General features: G+C 41.7%; 1 pseudogene; it reads right to left on the bottom strand.

Annotated features, from left to right (window-relative positions):
* Nucleotides 1–3,324: 3,324 nt before the first annotated feature.
* The window catches only part of LOC107155906, a 32,826-nt pseudogene continuing 29,983 nt past the window's right edge, over nt 3,325–6,167 (bottom strand).

Below are 6,167 nucleotides of genomic sequence, written 5' to 3'. Positions count from 1 at the left end.
GCGGCTCCACTCCGCCCCCTCTCCAATTGGGGTCACGCGGTCACCACGCTGGTGAGCCGCTGGGCCTGCTCCGGGCGCTGGCGGCGGCCCGGCTCCTCCCCTCTGGCTCGATGACAAATTGAGGAGACTCGGGTGTCTGTGCCTCACCCCCCCCACCAGGAGACCAACTGTTTATGTCGCCGCTGGTATTGATGAAGTTCTCTCCTCCGCTGCTTTCTGATGACATCAGATCTCTGCCATGTTGGTATCCTATGCGAATGGCAGCATTTTGTTCCCCTTGCCGGGCAACCAAAGCAACGGGTGAGTCCTGACCGGCCCTCAGCAGGACCCGGACCGAGAAGCAGTTTCCGCGGGCTCCTAGCCCCGGGCCAGGGAAGTTCCGGGAGCCAGAACTTGGCCGCTCTGTGCTCAGTGTAAGCTCCTATAAGTGTAGGCTCCAAGAAGCAGTCCCCGCGGGCTCCTCAAGTGATTTAAATGGTTTAATTTAAATTGGGTAAACAGCTGTTGAGGATTGTTTTAATATGTGAAAGAATAAGGAGGTTAACAGATCTGTTTGTTTACTTTCACCTTTCCTTTTCATTATATTTAATAATTCTGTTCAGGATAATGTAAATTGTTCAGAAAATTGTTTTCTTAGTACCTGTTGGAATGTTACATAATTTTTTTAGCATCATTGCCAGAATTCCTATCTTCATCCCAGTGCAGGTGAAGACAAAGATAAAACCAAACTACAGCTTCTTCAATAGTTATCACAACAAACTGTATAAACTGATGCATCAATAAATAATAACTCAACAAGTAATGCTCAATCAAGAAGTCGATTTACTTTGAGAGGAAATGGACATATTGATGGATTCCTCTGCTTTGAACTGCTTGCAGAACTTGCCTGGACTATGTATCACTTGTATGCATTGTGAACTATCTGTTGGTGTAGCGAATTGTGGTAGTGCTGGCGTATCTTTGCTGATGGTGTCACCAGTGATACAATTTTTCCAAAGGAGCTGTCAATTGGCTTGGTGTCATGGCATTTCTGTATCCTCCTCCCTTCTGCTAGTGATGGTCTAAAATTTGGGGGCCAACAGAGGTGAGGCAAAGAACCTCACCCCCCACTGGCACCAAGGCCAAATTTGGGGGCCAACAAAGGTGAGGCAAAGAACCTCACCCCCCCACTGGTGCAAAGGCCTATCCACAAGTATGGCTGTATGCTGGACTGGTAGTCAGTGACGGATATGATCTAATTGCAGTGGTACCAACCTAAGACAGGAGGCTGATGCCTAGAGGTCAGCTCATCTGATGACAGGTAAGGACCATGTGTAGTATTGGACAGCATAACAGGCACGGTCCCTAAGCCACATTGATTGTTGTTTAATTAAACAGAAGGGGGGAGATATTGAGGGCCACAGCTGAGTCGGGATGACACATGGCATTTTTGCCAGAAGTAGTGGTTGAGAGGTGACACCAACAAGTTCTCGTGGAGTTCCCGTTGAGTTCCAGTTGAGCTCTCACGGGGATTCCCAGAGAGTTCCCATTGGTTGGGGAAGTGCTGGAGGAGGGATATTTCCGGCTGCTGGTTCCTGGACGAGCCATGTGGCATTGGGGAGAATTCCCGGGGAGCATGTGTGGAGTGTGCTAGTGGAGTTCAGAAATAAATTTGTTCCTGTTTCAGTGGCTCATGATTTGTGCCCAGCCAGACTGCGGCAGCAAACAGGGTCATGTCTCCCAGAGACAGGTAGCACCCATAGCCAATAAGAAAATAACTTCTGTCTTGGGCTGGGGATGTGGCTCAAGAAATAGCGTGCTCGCCTAGCATGGGTGAGGCACTGGGTTCGATTCTCAGCACCACATAAAAATGAAATAAAGATATTGTGTCCACCTAAAAAACTAAAAAAATAAATACTTTAAAATAAATAAATAAATAAGATAACTTCTGTCTTAAGAGAATACTGTTTTGTAACTTATAAATTTATCTTGCAACTTTAGGATGAAGGAAGAACATCTGATATGACAGTCTCCTGGAAATTGATTTTTTTAAAAAATTAGAATAAGCTAGTTTGTAGAAGAAAGGTCTATTTGATAGTGGGCTAAAAGTGATCACATGGGCCCTGTTTTATTTCTTATAAATTAGTAGTTAAAATGAAGGATGATGCACATTAATTTTTGGTGCTATTCATCCACACCAGTTAGAAAACCCTAATAATTTATTCTGAGGTGAAGAGATATACTGGCATAAGCTTTAAGAACAGACAGAGGAAAAAGGTCCATGCATATACAAAAAACTAATGGGATCTAAATCATCTACAGTTCAGAAGTCCTTTGGGACAAAACTATAGAAAAAATATCAGGAAGTAAGAAAGTCCAAAGCCAAAGACCATCTGATAAAACAGGCAGCCATTTAGTTGAGTATTCTATTCTGTGACTTCTCATAACCTGTCAATCTAAAAATATTATAGAAAGTATTATTTATAAGTAATATTTTCCCTTGCTGAGTTGAACGTGAGGGGCATGACTGAAGAGAAGCATTTCAGCCAATAGATGTCATACTTTGCTCATGGATAGGTAACAGTATTTGTGTAACTGAGAAAAGACTGGGTTGTAGTCTTTCTCCCAGTGGGAAGCTAGTGAATGCTATCAGGAGGTCACTTTCTTAGTAGGAAAAGTTACATATCTGGGATGTGTTCCTAGTACACAAGTGTCTTTGGAAAAGGCACTAAAATGACCAAACACATCTGTTATGGTTTAGATATGGGGTGTCCCTTAAAAGCTCATGTATGAGACAATGCAAGAGGGTTTAGAGGTGCAGTGACTGGGTTATGAAAGGTTTGACCTAGTCGGTCCATTAATCCACTGATAGAAATTAACCGGGTGGTAACTGTAGACAGGAAGGGTGTGGCTGACAGAAGTGAGTCACTGGGGTGTCTCATTGGGGTATATATTTTGTCCCTGAAGAGCCGACCTTATCAGTCTGTGTCTGTCTCTCCCTCACCCTCTCCCTTTCCATCTCTCCCCTTCCTTATTATCATGTTCTGAGCTTCTTTCCTCCTCCCCATCCTTCTGCTATGATACCCTTCCTCATCTTGGGCCCATCTCTCCCCTTCCTTATTATCATGTTCTGAGCTTCTTTCCTCCTCCCCATCCTTCCACTATGATACCCTTCCTCATCTTGGGCCCACAGCAAGGGAGTTAGTCATCTTTGGACTAAGACATCTGAAACCATGAGCCCCCAAATAAATTTTTCCTCCTTTATAATTGTTTTTGTCACAGCAGGGGGAAAAAAAGCTGACTAAAACAATTTTCATCTTTCTCCTCCAGGTCTGTTTTTTGGAGGCTTTGAAAAGCAATTCGACACTACTTGGAAAAACAAATCAACAACCAAAAAAAATAACCAATATACATGGTCTTCACGGCTCTTTTCTCCACTCTAGCAACATCAGTGGACTGGTTCCTACAGTAATCCTGTGAAGATATAAGATGCTACAGAAAATATTGTATTTTGGGTTATAGGATAAAAATATAATGTTTTCTCTAAGACATTATAGTATTAACTATAGGTTGTTACCTATCTGTTGGGGACATGGCCCTGTTTGCTCTAATCATTATAATTTACTTTTTTCTATATTCTTGCCCCCCAAAAAACTAATGGTTTTTAGATGCCTAAGACCCCATTAGTTTATTTTATACATTGCATTTCTCCTAGGAATAAATTATCAGGCCTTGACAATCAGTTGGAAAGGATAGTACTAAAAACTGATGTACATCTCCCTTCATTTTAGCTATTCACCTACAAGAAATTGCTTAGAGCACACTAGCTCAAATTCAAGGAAAGGTTTTATATGCTTTACTTCACTTCCACACATGCTTTTCTTCTTAATTCTTTGATTATTGGACTTTTTCTGGTCTGCTTATTAAACACTCCATGCACTGTGAAGAGTTTTTTGGTACTATTCCCTTTGCTCTCAGGCTCTGATTCTTTATTTATGATATCCTGGTTTTCCCAGAACACTGACCTCACAGACTTGTTGACAGGTGTCTGTACATGTTTCCCTAGCCCTCTTCATGTATCCCTAAAATTCCAGGACAGGACAAACCTCAGGATTTAATAAGGAAAGGCTTATCAGATATTAGGTGATAAAATCTTTAGTATTTATGTTTTGCCAAGTAGTCTCAAAACAATTGTTTAATTGCCCCAGTATTTGCAACAAGTATTCTTATGCTACCTGTCTCAGATACCTTCCACAAAGGGGTCATAATACTGTCTGTATATTGTTGTTAGCCCAGTTTCTGTTCTTGTAGACATCCAATTCTTATTATAGCAGAATAACTTTGGTTAATGTCTGTACCCATCATTACACACTACTTCAGGCACTGCATCTGGACTGTGCACATTTTTCATAATTACAGAGCTGGATGATAAGGCTCATCATCCACAATGCACAGGACCAGCGGAACCCTTCTTTCCCCATTCTCCTCTCCGGTGGGATTTCTTATAAAGTTTGAATCTGCTTCCAAATAGCCTGAATGGAGAGCTGCAGTGTTTCTCTGAGTCCTGACAAGGCTAATAGCTTCACCATGGAGCTGTACAGTTCTAAGTCCTTCAGCCGCCTTTAGGAGTATGTCTTTCTGTCTCTCTTGCTGTGAGTTGGCTTTAGGAACACCAAAAGTATGTGGAATTGACTGAGTAAACTATTACAAAACTATTTTTTCCCTTTGTCTGGCTGCCTTTGTGTTCTTTTTGAGAGCCCAGTTTTGCAAACTGGTCACACCATTTCTCAATCATGTGCTGGGGTAAAAAAGTTACAGAATGCATTTGTGAATGCCACTCTATAGTATACTTTTTTATATAATCTGGTGGCTGCTGACCTGCCCTGTTAAGGAACTGGGTATTCCAGAAATGAGGTTAGAATTGCTAAAGTCAGAAAAAAAATCTTCCTTTTTACTTTGACCTTGAAAAATACAATCCACTGTAGAGGATATGTCAGTGGATATGAACACACAGTGTTCAGAAATCTGAGATGAAGCATTGTCCTTGGAGTTCACTAATGAGCCTGACAAAGATAAGTTAGAATAGCCAGGTCTTGGGCAAATATTTTGTTTCAGGGTAAAACCTCAGTGCTTTGATTCATGTCACTACTTTTGCCCATCTCAATCCCCATGCCCAAACTCTATTTTATTCTGATGGGATAAAATAAATTTTATTCCCTCAGTTTGCTAAGACTTAGGCCATTGGAGACAATCTTCCTCTTTACATAAGAGACCAGCTTCACAGCTGGTTTTATATTGTTTCTTTGAATGAGTGCTCCTGAGATAGCTCAGTGTGCAGTCTTGGTCACCTGAAGTGGGCTCTGAGCAGCACCAATGTGTCTTTGAACTCTTGAGAGTATCTGCTGTGTTTGGCGAGGAATATCCAGATAAATCTGCATTGAAGGGTTAGTTCTAGGAATGATACTGGTAAAGCATATGACTATAAGATACCACAGAAATGGTCACTGGCTTGGATTTACTGAAAGGTGTCAATTTCCTTCATTACCAGACAAGCTTTTATTTTTTTTTAGTTGTCAATGGATCTTTATTTTATTTATTTATATGTGGTGCTGAGAATCGAAGCCAGTGCCTCACACAAGCTAGGCAAGTGCTCTACCACTGAGCCACAACCCCAGCCACAAGCTTTTATTCTTAATGATCTGATTTAAATGGTATTTTCCTTGTTGACATAGTGCCTGTAACTAAACTTGTCTTACTCATTTCCTTCAGGGTTTAATTCTTGTTCAGATAACCTACATCATTTTGAGATACAATAGCATTACAACTACACTTACATAACTTTTTCTGATAAAATCCCTTAATATAGGAAAGTTCTGAGTTTAAGGAGTCAGTGTTGGTTTCTGAGCATCAGTGGTACCGGCCACAAAGTTTCTGGAGCATCTGCCACAGTTGTGGACAGGTAGCTGGGTCTACAAATGCCAGATGGAGCCTTGGCATATCTCTCCCCTGTGTGATCTTTCTGTACTTTATTGAAATATTCACCAGCTTAAATTCAAGAGGTTCTTTCATTTGAATGTCTGCTGCAGACCGGCTGCAGCAAAATAACGGGGGGGGGGGGGGGCACGAGCAACTTGTGTACATTGATACAGGCAGGAGTGGGAAGCCGTTTTATTGTAGGACCACAGAGG

The sequence above is a fragment of the Marmota marmota genome, unplaced genomic scaffold (genome assembly GCF_001458135.2).
Source record: "Marmota marmota marmota unplaced genomic scaffold, marMar, whole genome shotgun sequence".
Classification (NCBI taxonomy): Eukaryota; Metazoa; Chordata; class Mammalia; order Rodentia; family Sciuridae; genus Marmota; species Marmota marmota.
The sequence above is the reverse complement of the archived record's forward strand: the minus strand, read 5'-3'. Positions and strand labels throughout refer to the sequence as shown.